The sequence below is a fragment of the Peromyscus californicus genome, unplaced genomic scaffold, assembly GCF_007827085.1.
Source record: "Peromyscus californicus insignis strain IS unplaced genomic scaffold, ASM782708v3 Scaffold_6__1_contigs__length_162567912, whole genome shotgun sequence".
Classification (NCBI taxonomy): Eukaryota; Metazoa; Chordata; class Mammalia; order Rodentia; family Cricetidae; genus Peromyscus; species Peromyscus californicus.
In genome coordinates, this window is record NW_026294584.1 from 133,663,362 (window position 1) to 133,682,481 (window position 19,120).

The following is a 19,120-nucleotide window of genomic DNA, read 5'->3' on the forward strand; positions in this document are numbered from 1 at the left end:
TGTCCCCCTGTCCCTGAGCTAGCCACCCAGCAACTGCTCACCTATTGTTTGTTGAAAACTTAGTATATCCCTGCGCTGTGCCATGTGTTGGAGTTACAAAGGTGGAGAGGCCCTACCCACGCCAGCCATCCCCAAGCACAGGTCTCCTGGGAGTGTTACACACATGATTTCACAGCGACTTTGCCACAAGCCTGACAAGGAATGCCTTCCTCACAAATGGGGCTCTCAAACTTGCCCCAAGTCACCAGGAGGTCCCAGACCTGGAGTCTGGCCTGGACTTCTGCTCCAGTGTGTTCTCTACTGTAGTATGCTTTCTGCAGGGACAGAGCTAGCGCTCACCCAAGCAACGGCTAGGGTCCAAGGGGAAGCTGGGACGGTGAGTTCAGCGACTGCTTCCATGTGAGCAATCTTGGCAATTCCTATGACGTTTATCAAACAGCCCCTGGCAGGGAGCTCTGTGCTGGGGCAGGTGGTGTGAGTGGCATGGAGCCCTGCTTCCCTGCTGGGTCGGATTCTCCACCCTTCTAGCTTGTTTATTGGATTCTTCTCTGACACTCTAGGTTGGTTTAATCTAAGGCCCCCCAGGTGAGAAGGCCCCATCGGGCTTCACTCCTCTTGATCTGGTGGTCTACACCAGCACTTTGTGCTGTAAGTCATCCTGAGTCACCACTGAGCCCTGGCCAACACTGACGCTGGGGGAATCTTGTTCATTACAGCTTCACCGGGCTGGTTAGATTTTTGTCAACTTGACACAAGCTAGGGTCATCTGGGAAAAAGGATTCTCGATTGAGAAAATGCCTCCATAAGATTGGGCTACAGGCAAAGCACTTTTGTAATTAGTGATTGATGTGGGAGGTCCCAGTCCACTTTGGATGGTACCACCCCTGGTCAGGTGGGCCTGGGGTATGTAAGAAAACAGGCAGAGAAAGTCATGGAGAGAAAGCCAGTAAGCAGCACCCCTCCGTGGTCTCTGCTTCAGTTCCCGGCTCCAGGTTCCTTCCCGGCTTGAGTTCCTGTCTTGGCTTTCCCAGTCAAACCGAGTGGGTGGTAAGATGGGCTGTACTTTGTAAGATAAAATATACTCTTCGTTCCTCATGCTGCTTCTAGTTATGGTGCTTCTCACAGCAACAGAAACCAAACTAATGACAATCGCTGTGAGAAAATCTCTGCCCCAGATAGGTATATTAAAATGTATATATTCACCAGGCTGAAGGATCACCTAATATCAGTAACCATGGCAATTATGAAAAGCATCCTTAGGGTATAATGTATAGAAAGGCGAGGCAGTGGAGGTCAAGAAAGACCACAATCGCAATTTCACATTAACTATACACAAGAAGTCAAAAGGAAACAAGCAATCCATCTATGCCGAGTTATTAAATCTAAGAAAGTGTCAGTATCTGCGGCCTTGAGGACTTGTAGTCTGGTCCTTACACTCTGCAGCGAGTCAGCTAAACCTGGCCAGTTTATGACAAAAGACTTGCTCATGGTTCCATAGGGCCTAGAAAAGGCACCTCTTGTACTGTGTGCCAGGCTTGTGTGGCTGAGGTGGGCACTGGCTGCACCTTACAAGTCATAGCTCCATTGCACGTTGGCACCTCTGCAGAGCACAGGGCATTGTCTCAGCTGCGCTCCTTCCTTGGTGGCCAATGAGCCAGAGCAAAGTGCTTTCCAGGGGGAAGGGGAGCAGGCAAGAGATCAGCTTGACCTTTCCTAGGCCAGAGACCCTGGATGAATCAAGTCTTCTGGTATTTTCCCATCTGAAAGTCAAGCCAGCACTGGCACCTACAAGGTTGAAAGCTCTATGTAGTAGGTAATATAAAGAACAGGGATACCCAGCACTCAAGAGCCAGAGGCAGAAAGATCAACAGTTTGAGCCCATTCTGGGCTACATAGCAACAACACAACAAAGCTAACAAACATGTCTATGTGAGGCCGGGCGGTGGTGGTGCACACCTTTAATCCCAGCACTTGGGAGGCAGAGGCAGGCAGATCTCTGTGAGTTCGAGGCCAGCCTGGGCTACAGAGTGAGTTCCAGCATAGGCTCCAAAAGCTACACAGAGAAACCCTGTCTCGAAAAAACAAATCAAACAACAACAACAAAAATGTCTATGTGGTGTTAGGCACAGGTGGACAATGGAAGCTCTTTATGATTGCTGCTGGGCAGGTCACAGAGAAAATTGCCAAACATGGAATTTTCCTGCCATAGATACTCATGCGGAGCCACCCAGCTTTCCAAAGAATCCAGAATCTAATAGTTGGGTGACTGTGGTCAGGCCTTCATCTCTTAGCTGTGCTAGCTGGATTCAGCAGGGCTGTTAGGGACAGAAGCTGGTCTATTGTCGCCCGATGCTGATGTATCATTCCTGCAGCTGTGGTACTGCCTATTCTTAGATTCTCTGACTTCTACATGAATGGTATATAGACCTCTCTGAAGTGATGGAGGAGGGGTAGTACCACCACGAAAGTGGGGACCTCTACATGGGTGTGCACCGGAGAGAGACCTGGTCATGCTGCCAAGACTCAGGAGTGGGAAAAATCACCAGGTCCAGATTTCCACACTATAGCCTGGCCCACAGGAGGCAGCATGGTATAGGCTATGCTACACTATTATAGTGGCCAAGGATTAGTGGCTTTAATGACATGTTCAGGCTGCTTCGCTGACACATCAGCCTGGAGAATAATGACTAACCCAGTCTCAGGAACATTAGCAAGACTTAGGAGGTCAGGGCAAATGTAAGAAAGCCCAAGTGAGGCCCCAAACACCACAGAAGCAGAAAGGGTGACACTAGCAGTCGCAATGACACACCACAATGTGTCACAATGACAACTTCAGTATAACCCAATGTAGCGCCAAATTTTCTACCTGATGCAACTAACATTCCAGTATTATTGACCATTATAGCATACCAAAGAAGACTGCCGGGACGTGGTGAAGAGGGGAGAAGACCGATCAGGAAAGGAAGAGAAAATAAAAACCAAATACTGTAAATGAAAGTGCCCATGGAAAGACCGCTAGCTGTAAGACCCTGCCCAAAGAGGAACACTGCCCGCCAAGCAGCTAAGCTTCATCTTCTATGAAACAGAGGTTGGAGTCTGTGATCCTTCAGGATTCCACTTGTTCTTCCATGTTAGAGCTTCCCTGGCACCTCTGCAGAGCACAGGGAAGAAAGACACTGTCCTTTCTGCATTATCTTAGCTGTGCTCTTTCCTTGGTGGCCACTGAGGCACAGCAGAGTGCTGTCCCGAGGGAAGGAGAGTAGGCAAGGGATCTAACCTACAAGTAATAAGGAATTGCAATGTCCTTTGAAGGGACATAGCAAAACCCCACCAGTCGCAAGAGACGGAAGTGGAACCTCATTTACTAAGCCTAGACAACAAGACAGATGTGACTTACAGATTGTCCCCTGGCTTATAAAAGTATCCTCATATCGCCCCTGCTGCTCTGATAACATGTCCTAACCAAAAGCAACATCAGGAGAAATGTTTCTTTAGCTTGCAACTCCAGGTGATGCTCTGCTCTTGCAGGAAGGTCGAGGCAGGAATCTAAGGCATCCGAGCAGAGAGGGAGCGGACACACGGACCATGCTTACTGCCATTTCTCAGCTATTGTTCTCTAACCGTAAAGTCCAGAGCTCAGCCAGTAAAACCACTCACATTCAGAGTGCCTTTCCCCCTCAATGTGGTGATATTTTATTTGTGCTGAAATGTGATTTTATTTGTATGTTAATAAAGTTTACCTGGAGATCAGAGGTCACATAGCGAGCCATAAGCAGAGTCAGGCGGTGGTAGCACATGCCCTTAATCCAATCTCATGGCAGACAGAGTCTCTGTGTGGTCAAGGACACAGTCAAGTGTGGTGACACGCGCCTTTAATCCCAGTACCAACCATAGAGACCTGGAGGTCTGTACAGACAGGCAGTGATGAGGAAGTGATGCGGCTGGGCTTAGAGCCAATTAAAAGGCAGAACAGGAAGGCAATAAAAGCGCAGGTTAGACAGGAAGAAGCTCTCTTTGAGAAAGCTACAGCGTGGTGGTGAGCTAAGGCTAGTCGTGGCTATTCGCTATTTCTCTGATCTCTTGGGCTCTGTGTTTCTTATTTAATAAGACTGTTTAGAAATTCGTCTACACCTCAATTAACAATCAGACAACCCCCCACAGACATGCCCACAGGCCAAACCATTCTAAGTAACTCATTAACACTCTCTTCCTATGTGATTCTAGGCTATATCAGATTGACAGTTACAACTAGCCTTCACAAAGGGGCAGCACACGGCTTTTCTTTTTCTTTCTTTCTTTCTCTCTCTTTCTTTTTTTTTTTAAAATAAATAGGCTCTAACTTATTACATGTTCCTTAAGAAATGACAGGGAAGCTTCACCCATGATATGCAACACTATGGCTGCCTAAACAAGAACTGAGCAAGGACAACATGAGTAGATATGCTGAAGTAGGGGGGGAAATCTCATGGGGCCCCGCCCCTAAAAAAAGAACCGTAGGCAACTAATGACTGCTGAAATCTGGAGAATTAGTCTTCCTCAAGGATGAACCCCCTAACCCCTGAAGTCGTATACTAAACAGACTCAGCAGGTTGCTAATTATATATTTATGCATACATATGGATATAATAACAACTAATAAATGTGTTTTGTTAATTGTCACTGTCTGGTTCTGAATGTCTCTGAAACTATTGTTGACATGGAAGCATTTGGAGATGGCATCTGTGGGAGGGAATTAGGATTAGATGAGGTCAGAGGGCCGGGTCCTCTTGGTGGAATTGGTGGCTTTCTAAGAAGAGGGGCCCAAGCTAGCAGCTAGCACACACTTGGTCTGCTTACAAGTCGGTTTACTGCCATTGTGGTAAAACACGTCAGATGAACAATTTACAGACAGGAAGGGTTTACTTCGGGTCACGTGTTCTATGGCTGGTTGGCCCCATTAATTTGAGCCTACAACGAGGTAGTGCATCATGGTGGAAGTGCATGGAGGAGCAAAGTTGTTCACCTCATGGCAGCCAGAAAGAGGAAAGAGAAAAGTGAAGGGCTGGAATATCCAAATCCCTTTCAGGGCCCAGTGACCTAACTTCCTTCCACTAGGCCCCTAGGCTCTACCTCCTAAAGGTTCCATCACCTTTCAACAGCACCATAGGCTATGGAGCAACCCTTTAACACAGGACCTTTAGGGAGCATTCAAGCTTTAAACTCTTACTGTCTTTCCTTGTAAAGTCCTTTGCCATGTTATGTATGATGAAGCAGGAAGGCCTTCACCAGACACCAAGCAAAGTCTAACACTACAAGCTAAACAGCCTTCTGTTTTGTTGCTGCTGCTGTTGTTTTGTTGGTTTGGTTTGTTTTTTTTCAAGACAGGGTTTCTCTGTGTAGCTTTGGAGTCTGTCCTGGAACTCACTCTGTAGCTCAGGCTGGCCTTGAACTCACAGAGATCTGCCTGCCTCTTCTCCCTGAGTGCTGGGATTAAAGGTGTGTGCCACCACGCATGGCTAGTCCTCTTCGTTTTATAAACAGTTATAAGGCATAGAATACAATCCAAATGGAAAGGCAAAGGGGAAATGAGGCAGGTGGGGCCATTTTACAAATACGAACCCCACTATTTCACTTCCCTTCTACATATGTCAGTGATTCCACACTAGTTACTTAGGACTCCTCTCTTCTCGGGGTGGGCAAGAGCTACAGCTATGCTTCCTGGCCCCCTCCCCGGGAGTGCTGAACCCTGCCTTCACTTGCTGCCTGGCAAGTTCTCTCTACAACTCACCCCAGCTTGCAGCCCCCGCCTCCTGCTGGCTAACCTGTCATCCTGTCTAAATCCCCATCCCTGACGTTTCCTCTCCTGGCTTATGGCTGTAACCCCCACTGGAACACAGGCATCAGGAGAGAAGTCCTGTCTTGTGCTCTGTCATGCTGAGGGTCTAGAATACAGCTCCACACATGGAGATGCTCAGTGAACATTTGTGGAATAAGGGGATGGTGAGCTGTGAGGATCCTGAATAGGAAACGGTGGCTGTTTCCCACAAGGGACACTATAAAGCACTGAACAGCCAGGACAAGTGGGAATCTTCCTTCACAGTCAGGACAAGTGGGGATCTTCCTTCACCAAAGGTCTATAAAGACCAACCAGATTCCTTCCTGTTATGATGGATTCAGGTTGTAATCCTTTGTTCAGCCAGATGCCCAGATCATAAATATGTCCTAAAGCCATAGGCCAGCTCTGTGCATAAAACACAGATGGGTGGAGACCCTCTGTTTGTTTGATCAGTGAGTTGAAAAACTTCTGCAAACTGGATTGGCTGGTCTTTCCTAGGGCTGGTCCCACCCAGTGCATTAACATTGTTAAGGAGCCTCCAAAAGGAAGTTGCATGAAGAAGCCCTAGCCCTCTCCGTCCTGATCAGAGAGCTGTAACCACTCATGGGACCCTGGACCTCTGTAATTGACTGGACTTTCCAGCAACAGGCCAGGCCTGGAGGCAGATCTACATGATAAGATGACATGCCAGTGTAGGGACTGGCCTTGGAATGGCGAGGGATAACTCAAAATGACGATCTGGTGAACAATACCAAAGTAATGCTTTGGTTTACTCTTGTGGAAGAGTGTGTGTATGTGCCTTTATTCTTATTATTACTCTGATTATTTGTGTGACGTAGGGGAGAGGCGTGCAGGCAGGAAGGGGTGGATGGGTTGAGGGAAAACAGAGCACTTTTCAGTACACTACATGCCATCAGTCCCAAACTTCACGGGATCACATAAGCTACTGCCTGAGCTCCGCCAATGGTCTGAGGTGCATCGAGTCAACCTGATGTTGCTATGAGAACCAGATTCCTCCCCAGCACCATAGCAACAGACTCCAAAGTGTGTTAAGCACACAGTCTGCTCACACTTTCCACCATAAGCTGGGAAAGAGAGCAGCAGGAGTTGTGGGGGTGTGCACATGGATATTTTCCTAAACCAATTAGCTGAAAACTCAAATACATGAGGCTCAGTTTGAATGGAGATGATCACAGGGGCCACACATCTTCATTAAAATTCCTCAGAGGCACTGAGAATGACTCCACCACTACCAAACTTTGGGGGTCTATCTGTGGCTTTCTACAGCCTATCATCATATCCACAGCGGCTGTAATCAGGACAAGGTGCTTGACTGAGAAAGGCTTCCTTCCCAGGTCACGGAAAGCAACCACCAATCCACAGGCAGCCGTCCTAATGCTTCTGACCAAGACTCTAGTTCCTTATGCACTTCGTGGTGATGCCACACTTCCCTACCATCGAAGAGCAATTGGAAGTCTGGGAAATGGTGGTGCCTGATCCCATCCTAAAGATCAGTGCCAATGGGCTTGGCCTGGTGGTAGGACTGCCCCAGGGTCAGGGCGGGAAAGTGGTTCTGGGAAGAATGGGCTGCCAAACAGCCACAGCACCATCCACATAGTGCAAGTGCAGTAATTTTTCCAGGAGTCAGAGCTAAGAAAGGAAGTGATCCTTCAGCACGTGTGCCCCAGATGCCACAATTCGTTGCTGGGCTGTCTATACCAGCCAGTGCGAGTATATTTGTTGCAACTGGGCTGAAGCAGTAGGTCCCAAAATGTGATTCTCAGGCGGTCACAGCATCAGAGAATGGATTTAAAATGCAAATCCAGACGTCTCCCGCCAGCCCTGTGACTCAGAAACTCTGGGGTAGGCCCAGCAGTCTGTGTGACCAGGTTGGCAGCTGATTCTACTGCAAAGGCAAGCTGGGGCCCACAGCCTTAAACAATCTGTGCAAACCTCCATATTTTCCTCCTTTTCAACCCACGTGGGTACCAGGTCAGCCATCAGCTAGGATCACAGACTCTCCCAGGTAGAAGAGGCGTAAGATCTTCCTGTCCAATTTTTTCCCAGTAAGGCCTGACATCATCCCTCCCTAACGATGCTGCTGGGCACCACATGCAGCTTTTTGCATGATGAGCACTTGAATGTACCATATAGAGCATCTGCCCCTTTAATGCTGACCCAGGAAAACTAGTTCTCTTTTCTGCATCCACTTCCAGTTTTCTTCCTTCATATACTAGCAGTCAGTGAATATGCTGTCCCTTCATTTCCCTGTCTCCATGTTAAACATCCCTAGGTCCCTCTGTAGTCCCTGATATAACAAGGTTTCTAGTTGGTCCTGCTGGATCCCTCCCTGCCTGTGATCAAAATGAGATGAGCAAGACCACCGGAAGCATGGACAAAAATATCCCAGCCATACCTGACTTACACAGAGCATGGGGACTGTGCCCTTTCTCCCCACCTGGACAACAGGAACAGCTCTCAAGGACATCTTGCTTTGCTACAGTCACATCACCTGACCCAGGCAGCAAAACCCACTGGTCTTTTTAAATAATGCTGTAATTAAAGTCCTCTTCTATTTATATTTTGGAGCTTGAGCATATAATTTTACATTTCTAATAATAAATTTATCTCCTAGTTCTGGTCTAGAATTTTTATTCATATACCATTAAATTTATCCTCATACCAAGTTGAAAACATGATGCTCTGCATAATTATTTTCTTCTTAAACTTTATGACTGTACTCCATATGTGTTATATTTTACTATTAATATAAAATGAGCATTTCAACTTGTCAGCTTTGAAACCATTTTTATTAGCTTATATGAGTGATAACATTTATCGATTGATTTAAACACCCTTTCCTGATGGGAAGTTCTTTCTCTTTTGGTTGTTATACATAATGCTACAGTGGACAACATTATCCATAAAATACAAATCTAGCTTCTTAGCCCAGATTCCTGAAGCGAAATGACTGGTAAAGAGTAGGAACATTTCAAAGACCCTGATGCCTATTAGCAAACTGCTTCCTGAGGTTGCAGTTTTTCTCTATTCTGACCACTGTGTTTGAGAACCTACTCCATCGCAGTTTTTGCTACTCCACAATGATTTTTTAAAAGTCAGTTCAATACATGAAAGCAGAGTCTTTAATTTTTTTGTTTTACTAGTGCCTTATCTAAATATATACACACATGTATAATGATAATTATATGGCTTACGGTTTGTGACTCTGTTTGTGCCTCTTACCAGACAACGGGGCTGATTAGTTTCTTGTACTGTTTCTAGGGTCTCTGTCAGAGCAGCAGCCCTGAGCAGACATTTGCCTTCCATTGTGTGGAAGAGCACCTTCCCGCTTTGGACTTGCCTTTTATATTCGCCTGTGTTTTATATTTCAGGCTTTACATTTTAGGAGCTGCATCTCTTATGTTTCCATTTATGTCTACCTTTATGTTTAAAAAAGGCCCTGCTGATGCTGCAACCAGCTAAATGCTGCTCCTCTCCCCCATTCTTACAGCTCTTGCATTTTCAATACATTTTACATTTAGCTCTTTAATCTGTCTGTGATTTGTTTCGGGTCAAGGGAGCAGGTCAGCATAGAAGGCAATTTTCTTCCTAAGTACTTTTCAGCACCCTCTCCTCACCAACCCTGAACAGGCCTGCCCCTTCCTTTACTGTTGCTTCCCTAAGAAGATGCACCATGCCACGTTTTAGTCGTCTGTGGCATACATCAGCTGGAGGTAATTTCAAATTGGTTCTGTCATGGAGATCAACTTTGTGGGCTGGTGCGTAGTGCGTGTGTGTGCTTTGCCTCTCACGGGGTGACATAGATTGACGGCTGGTGCCTCTGGCTCCCACTCTGAAAATGGCGCTGCACACTGAGTTTCACTGGACACCTTTCTTTTTAAGAACTTTATTGTCCACATTGAGGTCACCTCCCCTGGGGTTTTGCTTCTCTCCGTGTTCTCCCGAGCTGCCTGCATGCTCTTTCTTCCATGCCGCTCTGTCCAGCAATGCGCTCTCTTGCTGCGGATGTATTCCTCCCTACAGTATGTACGTGTTTCCCTGGGTCAATTCTTTCTGTTTATTCTTCCATATAAACTATAAAACTATTTTTGCCAAGTACCTGTCTTCCCATATCCCACCAAAATTAGAAACCAATCAAATAAGCAAACACTCTGAACCAACCAATCAAACAAAACATCCTAAGCTGCTGATGATAACTTTTTAGTTAGAGTCCGTTGGGAATATTTGACATCTCCATGAGGTCCAGTCTTTCCGGTACAAATATGTCTCTCTTTACTCAGACTGTCCTTTAGTTGAGTTTACCATCATGTAGTCAGGTGTGTTTAAAAATATCCAATCTAAGGATGCTCTGAAGTTTTATAATTTCTATATATAGGAATCATTTCCCCTCTATTTTCTAAATGGGCAATTTTGGTAACTAAAATATTATTGCTTTAAAATATTTATGTCAAATGTTTTTGTTAATCCTAACCATTTTTAGTTAGACTCTCTAGGATTATAATCATGCTGTTTGCAAATATTAACAATTTTGTCTCTTACTTTCCATTCCTGCATCATTGTACCCTCCAGATCTTTCTATGCCTTTACGATTATGTGTATGCATGCATGCATGTATGTACATATGTATGTGTTTATAGGGGAGAATGTGCATACTACGGCACACATGTGGAGGTCAGAGGACAACTTGGCAGGTGGATCCAGGGGACCAAACTCAGGTTGTCAAGCTGGACAGCTGGCACCTCCCCCACCAAACCATCTCACTGGCCTCTCGAGACCCTTTAAAATACCAGTCAGCACTGGTAGAGTATCCAAACCTTTTTTATCTTGATTTAAAGGGAATGTCTCCAGGATTTCATTACTAAATTTCTGTTCTTAGTTAGAAATGGATTTCTTTTTATAGAAAAAAAAAAATCTTGAGCCCACTGAGTCCAATTAGTGCTGCCTATCTATGTGGGTGTTAGGTCATCCGCCGTAGCATTGGGATCCTACTAGTGGTCATACTCCTAAAGAAACCTACTAAAGACCACACTCCTTCCCCTGGCCCCAACAACTATCAAGTGCCAGTAGCTCCTCAGCTAGGGGTGGCACCTCAGGAGTCCCAGCTCTTAAATGCTGGGAAGTTTTAACTGGCCCCATGTTGTTTGTGCAAGTTTTGTGAAGGCGACCACAGCTGCTGTGAATTCATGTGAGCAATAGCCAGGTCGTGTCCAGGGGTAGCATTTCATAGACCCCTTCCCACCCTCCCATCCTGTCCAGGGGCTAGCATTTCATAGACCCCTTCCCACCCTCACATCCTGTCCAGGGGTAGCATTTCATAGACCCCTTCCCACCCTCACATCCTGTCCAGGGGTAGCATTTCATAGACCCCTTCCCACCCTCACGTCCTGTCCAGGGGGTAGCATTTCATAGACCCCTTCCCACCCTCACGTCCTGTCCAGGGGGTAGCATTTCACAGACCCCTTCCCACCCTCACATCCTGTCCAGGGGGTAGCATTTCACAGACCCCTTCCCATTTTCCTGCTCTTCTTTCTGGCCCTTCTTTCTAGATATTTTGACCGTGTTTATGGTAACAGGTATAAAACCCCTTCCGCAGAGCAGGTCTCATCCAATCAACCCAATCTGAACCACTGTTGCTGGTTACCCTCATAAACAGTATTGCCAATATTACACCAATAGGCACATCTTGCCTGGCAGTTTAGTCTAGTTCAGCCACACATAAAACCACTGACATCTTTTCTCCCCCAGCAGCCAGGATAGCACCTTCTAGCACTGAGATTTAGCCAGTATGGAGAGTTTCCTGGTCAGTTCAAGATGGTTTTCTCTGTGTCCTGCAACCAAATTATGGGGTGTCTTCAGCAACAGAGTCTTGCTATCTAGTTATGGCGGATAACCCAGAGCAATGGCAGTAGCCTGTAATTGATGTGGATGCCTCTGGAGCCTCTTTAACCAATGCCTCATAAGGAGGTGACCCATGTGTGGCATTGAGATTTTCATTTAGTAACTCCTGTCTTCTGGGGTAAGCATTATTCACTGGTGTGAGGGACTTTTGTTTAAAAAAAATTCTTTTAAAGAAAAAGTAGTTTTCCAATTAGTAGGTTGTCCTCAGTTTTCCCATACATCCTTAGTTTTAGTTAACTCACCCCACCTTTCCTTTTCCCTACTCCCTGTATGCACCCCACTTGAACTTCACTCCCAGTCTTCCCCCCTTCTGCCACATGTTCTAATACCTCCTCTTACTCTATTTTTATATCGGGATCACAAGATCACAGGTTTCCAAGAAGGTTCTTACTGCACAGTTCACTCTGTTAATACCTTCCTTACTCCCGTCCGCTCTCTTAGCTGCTGGAACCCTTGCCCACCAGCGCCACTCCTCTCCACGTCCTCTTCGCATATACTCTACCATCTCCAGTCCCTGACGCATCCTTCCTGCCAACGGCCTGCTTCTTGTTCCCAGCTTCTGTCTATTCAATACCCCTCGTTAAACTAAAGATTTAAAGCTAGGACCCTCATCTGAGATAAAATATGAAGTGTCTGTCTTTTTGACCTTACTTAATATTACATATATATGTATATACATATGTATGTGCTTACTTAATATTTTACATCTATATATATATATATATACATGATGAGCTTACTTAATATTATGTTTTTACAGTTCTAGTGTTTTTTAATTATTGCCTGTTTATTTAGACATTTTTATGTGTGGCGGGTGCACATGCATGTCTGTGCATTGATGCATGCTGGGATGCACAGGTGGAAGTTGGAAGTCAGTTTCCCTTTCCACCACGTGGGTCCTTGGGGGTCTAACTTAGGCTTGAGAGCAGACACCTCTACCTGTTTACCTAAAGCTGAGATTCTGATTCTTACTAGCATGTAAAATTACTAGCAATAACAAACACTCTTGATCTTAAAATCTCTTCAGTGTGTGTTGCTATGTTTCCTTATTAATTTCCTTGTTCTTTATTATTTCTGAAGTTCCCAAAGTAATATAATTTATTTCATAGCACCAGCTCCTTGGTACATTTATCAAATCTATTCTTAAACTAGTTCCTAAATAATTAATTCAATGGTAGGACTTTCTATATCACTTCATTTTTTCTAAAGGCTGTTTTTATTTTTAAGTGTGTGCTTGTGTGTGTGTGTGTCTATATGAGTACACATGAGTGCAGGAAGCCACGGAGGCTAGAAGAGCAGTAGGTGTGCTCAACCACTGAGCCACCTCTCCAGCCCCCAAATCACTTTATTTTTAATGCATCTCTTGTATAGAATAAGGATGGATTTTATTTTTAGCCTAATTCTTCAATTCTTAGAGTTTTTTAAAGATTATATTATTACATCATTTCTTCCTTCCCTTCCCCCCCAAAAAAACCTCCCACATATCCCTCCTTGCTTGTTTTCAAATTCATAGCCTTCTTTTCTTTAATCGTTACAATCCTATGTGTATGCATATACGCATATATATTTCTAAATATAACCTACTTGGTCTATAGGAGAGTATTTGTATGTGTGTTTTCAGGGGTGCCATGTGGTATTGGATAACCAATTGTCATGCTCTTCTCTGAGGATGACCATTTCTCCCATTCTTTGAACCTACTTATATCATAATTAATATGCTGGGCCCTTACTTTACCATTTTTTCTAAGCTTACTGATATTTTTGTGCATTTACTTTGCATTTTTTCATAGAATATACTTTGCTCTATTTGGGGCTTTTATTGTTTTTTGGAAGTTGAAACCTGATTTTGAACCTTTACATTTGTTAAATATATATACACAGCCTAAACTTCCAACTTTACAAAGTTCAAAACAGAGCTGTGACTTATGGCTTCCTGCACTGAGACAAGTTAAAATACATGTAAATACCTGATTTCCCCAGCATTTTGTACTTCCTTGCCATTGTTAACTGTGTATATGTAGTTTCTATCATATATTTTAATTACTTTTCAAGATACTTTTTAGAATAAATTCTGATTGGGAAGGAGTGAACCCAGAATCCAGGGTCTCACACATGCCAGGCAAGCACTCATACCACCAAGTTATACACCAGCTCTCTAATTCATATTCTGTAACTACAGAGTAGTTATTTTATTAATAGTATTAATAGAGTTGATACAAGTTGTAATTTATTGTGTGCTTTTCATTTTCTGTGCCATGCTTACAGAAGCCATACTTTCTTGATGAGGTTCACAAAGGTTAAGTAAATTTTGCTCAATTCTAAATTCAGCAGCAGCAGAGGCAAGGTTCATTTGCAGATGTCTCTTCTCTTGCATGTTATGGCCTAACTCTGTTTATTATTGGCTTCAAGCTGACCTAATTCTTAAATACATTTTTACTTATGCTTTGACAATTTCATACAAGTATTTTGGCGATATGTACCCCCTCATTACTCTCTCTTATTCCCCCTACTCATTCTGGACCTCTTATTTTCCCCCAATAACTTCCCCTCTATCACCTTCATGTCTTTTTCTATGATACACCAAGTTTAATTTGGGCTGTTTGCTTGACCATGGCAGTGGGTTATTTATTGGATCGTGGGCAACTTATCAGTGGTTACACCACTGGGGGAAAATGATTCCCCTTGCCCCAGCAGCCACCAGCTGCTAAAAGCCCTTTGAGGAGCAGTAGGGACTTATCAGCGTCTCCCCATCCATGCTGGAATGTTTACAGGCTCAGTTTTGTACAGGGAACCGCAGCTGCCATGAGTTGAAGAACTCAGTGGCTATGACGTCCAGAAGACAGGATTTCCCAGCATTCTGTTGCCCACTCTTTAACCAAAACTGGGGGATATAAACACAAATATTTAGAATGCAGTTTGCCAGTGTGTCCATTTAGTAAAATAACAGCAGTTGGGTCCCCAATGTGGGCTTATGACCTCCCTAGTCACGGGCTTTTGGCTAGGTTTACAATACAAAGCGTGAATCCCTCCTTTGGAACAGATCTCAAATCCAAACAGAAAGCTGTTGATTACCACCACAACTGCCATGCCACTATTATACCAGTGGACACATCTTGCCTGGCAGGTATTACGGCATGCAGAATCCACTCCTGGGTAAGACTGTGGGTGACTTGTCTCCCCTAGTGGTATGCATAACAATTTCTAGCACTATGAAATCTAGATAGCCAAGAGGAAACTTCTAACTCCCTTTCAGCTTGATTTCTCTTTGTCCTACAATCAAAACCATAGTGTCTTCAGCAACAGATTCTTACCATCTAGTTCCTGGTGGGCAGCCACGAGTAAAGGCAATGTCTCACATTGTTTGTATAGTTTCTAGAACCAATTTGTTCATTTTGGACTGTCTTAGGGACCTTGGTTTAGATTCATTTCAGACACCTGGATCATTAAGGACTAACTGATTCACTGTCTCATGGGGAAGACATAACGTATTTATTTTCTGAGACCTTGTGTGACAGCTAGTTTTGGTTGTCAACTTGACTACACCTGGAATTAACTAAAACCCAAGAAGCTGGGTACACTTGTGAGGTATTTGTCTTGTTTAGATTATTTGAGGTGGAAGACCCACCCTATATTTGGGCTACACCGTCTGGAGGCAGCCCAAATGAAGGGACATGGGAAGAAGGAAGCTTTTGCTTTTAACCTGTTTGCCCTCACTCTCCTGCAATTTCAACTACCCTGTTCCCAAGATAGCCCTTTTGCTTGTGCTATAACTTACTTCTTCAGGATCCCAATATACACTGAAAACTGACTGGCCACTTTCTAAGACATCTCTGAGACTCCAGCACCAGATTGAGACTGCTGAGACATCTAGTCTCATGGACTAAACAACTAGCAAATCCTTGGCCTTTGCATCAGGAGATAGCCATTGTTGGACTACTCAGATAAGGGCCTGTAAGCCACTCTAATAAATCACACACACACGTACACGCACACGCACTATTTTTGTTCCTTTAGAGAACCCTGATTAATACAACTTGTACATCTTCATGTGTCTTTATGGCATTTCCCTATGTGAATTTTTATCTACTCTGCCCAGTTTTAGGGAGCTATCAATGGCAGCCATGAGAAGTGCAGTCCAAGAATGTGCCTCTCACTGCACACATCTGCCTTCTCTTTGAGGCATCCCTTTACTGATGCTGACTTGCAGTGTGGTTTCTGGTTTCAAGCTTGTTGGCGTATTTATAGTACTTTATTTGGAAGTTCTTAGCAAGCATATCAAGCATGTTTGGTCGCCTGTCATGTTAAGTGGGAAGGCAGCAAAGATTTTGTAAACATTTTTTTTTCTATTTGTGGCATTGATCACTTCTCCAGAGTTTATGTCCTCAACAAATCTGAGCAACTTCCATCTTTGTAGTTGGGTGAAGTCTAGTGATAGACCTAAGTAGGCCTGAATCCCATGACTGTGAACTGTTACCCTGTCTGCAGATTACCAACCAGCTAATCAACTACACACCCATTTCTCCCAAGAAATACTGGGAAGTGTTCTTCCTCGATTACATTCTTAAAGTCAGTCCGGTCTTCGGCGTTCTTTTGATGTAAGTACCAGTCACCCACGCCAAAGATAAACTAGATAACATGATGTGTTGCTAAATAAAACTGACTTCTTTCTAGAGCATACACACACACATCACCATCTTTTAAGGAATGCATTCTAAACAGTCAGGACTAGGACCTATGGACTCTCGGCCTTCTCTGTCCCTACACAGATTCAGTAATTCACGAGGGCATGGTCAGGAGTTCTGAGAAAACCCCAGGACTCCAGTGTTTAGTGGGTCCTCTGCTTCCAGGCAAACGGGGCTCCAGCCAAAGGCAGGACTATTTCTGCACCTATTTCATCAACTGTAGTGACACATCACCATTCTTATCTTATTTACACAGCCAACCTAAATGTTCCTCTCACATGAAGTCTCTTCGCCAAGCTGCCACACTCAGGCCCGAGGGTTACATAACCGCACAGATTTCCATGGTGTAAGACCTCACTCCCACCCTCTTCTGCTGGAGCTGGACCTTTGTGACAGGACAGCAAGCTCCTTGTCACCACTGCTCAGTCCTGAGGTACGTGGTACCTCTCAGAAATGCCTGGAAAACTGTGCTTCCCCTTTTACACTAACATCATAATGACTTTCCCTTATCCTTCCAGACATTTCCCATAGACCTTACTAGCACACCAATTATTGGGGGGGGGTGGCTATAGGGGTTGGGGAAGTGGCTGAAGGTACAGAGTATGTGCTGTACTGTGCAAGTGTGAGGACATGAGGTTGGAGCCTCAGAACCCACCAGACACAGTAGCACATACCTGTAATCCCAGAGCTCATACTGCAAGATGGGAGACAGACAGGAGAACCACACACTCACGCATGCACATGCGTGAGCACACACACATACACACACTAGGTAAGAGAAAAAGAGATCAAATAAAGCTTTCACTCTGGTCTCTCATTTAGAATTGAGGGTTACAGAGGCAGGGGGCCCTAGGGCTGGGATGGATTACCATGGAGGAGGCTTGCAGACATCCTCACACTCTTTTGAGCAGCAATTCAGGCTCCAGGTATAACCAGGCATAATAGATTATCCATGATGTTGACTCCACAGCTTCCGGCCTGAAACACGCCTTCGCTATTGCTCAGGGCACTGGATTACTATGTGTACTCTCAGCCTTCTCTCTTCCAAAGGACACATAACTGTGTTTCCTCCAGCCACACATCCCTACCTCCAACAGAACCATAGCACACAAGACCACTGTCACCAAGAATCTCCAGAAGTTAGCCCCTTGAGGCTGCAAAAGACCTTCCAGGCATTCTTCCTCCACATCCTGTCTCTGCTTCTACACAAACCACCACCAAAAGAAAGAAAGAATTCTGGAAAGTTCTGTACATGGGGGAGGGTAAACAGAATCTCAATGCTAGGCATTTGGCGAACAGCATTCAAGCTCCCCTCCCAGAGGAGCTGGAGCAGAACTCACCAGAAAACTGGTGTTTGCAGACAGATAGGCAATCACAACCTGTGATAATTGAAGCTGGTTTTGTTAGTGTGGGTTAGTAAATTCCTCAGAAGGGACTGTGGTGTTAGGTGAGGCATAAAACTACATACATTTATATAAAACAGTGGTTTTCAACCCTCCTAATTCTGTGACCCTTTAATACAGTTCCTCAAGTTGTGGTCACCCCCAACCATAAAATTATTTCATCCTACTTCATAATTGTAATTTTGCTACTGTTACAAATCGTAATGTAAATATCTGACATGCAGTTTACCTGATATGTGGCCCCCCCAAGGGGTCGCAACCCACAGGTTGAGAACCATGGATGTAAGTATTGTATAAAATCCAGAATATGGAAACCTATTAAAATAGGAAAGTAGAAATGATACAGAAAGGGAAATATTCTCATGACTTCCAAAGTTTTCCCATCACATTCCTGAACTCTACAGGTGGGTTTCTGGAGAACAGCAGGTCTCCTGTCAGGAAGTGCACCGCGCCGCTTGTCTACAGCCTCACAGTAAAACCGAGAGCATGGCCTCTGGGCCTGAGGAACCAGCCTGGCTCCGGAGTCGACACTGTCCCTCTGGAAAGCTGAGAAGACAACATGCGAGACCTCAAGAGTCACTCCTGACAAGAGGAGATGGACATCCTTGCTCCAGGCACCTGATCGCCCTGGGACCACTGCCCAGGATCTGACTGGCAGCCTGGTGCAGTCCCCCGTGGGACTGTAATAAGGAGTCTCCTGGCTAAAGGTTGCCTTAGAGTGAGACCATCTCTTCCCACACTGTCCACAGCTGAGGAGAGGCATGCATTCCCTATGACTGTCAGAGCTGCAGCTCCCAGCAGAGCCTGGGCCAGGTCCAGGTATACCTCAGCTATTCTTCACTTGCTCCCACATTCTCCCTCATTGCACCCAAAGCCAAAGACCAGTGGTCTGGTCTACACTTGCCTAGAAAAAGGAAATTTCACCCAGGAAGGTCTGCTTTCTCTCCAACAACACTGAGCCCCAACTATATATTATGCACAAAGCCCATGTGGAGAACACACACACACACACACACACACACACACACACACACACACACACACACACACTATGGAAGAGCAGGGCAGCCCTAAGCTACATGATCTTCAAATAAACCCAGTGAAATATTGAGGACTGCTTGCATGGCTCCACAGATGAAGACTTCAGCAGGGCCAATAAAAGGAACAATAAAACAGGACTGAGAGGCGTAAAAGGGGGTTGCATCCCCGTAGCAGCCCCATTCAGTGAGCTCCTTCAGTCAGCTGCACCTGGCCTGCTCCCCACCTTCCTACACCACAGCAGCAGGCAGTACATGCTTTAT

General features: G+C 45.0%; 1 protein-coding gene across 1 annotated transcript in view; it reads right to left on the reverse strand.

Annotated features, from left to right (window-relative positions):
- Cacna1c (calcium voltage-gated channel subunit alpha1 C) overlaps nucleotides 1-19,120 on the reverse strand; it is a 558,454-nt gene that overhangs the window by 277,806 nt on the left and 261,528 nt on the right. The window lies entirely within an intron of this gene.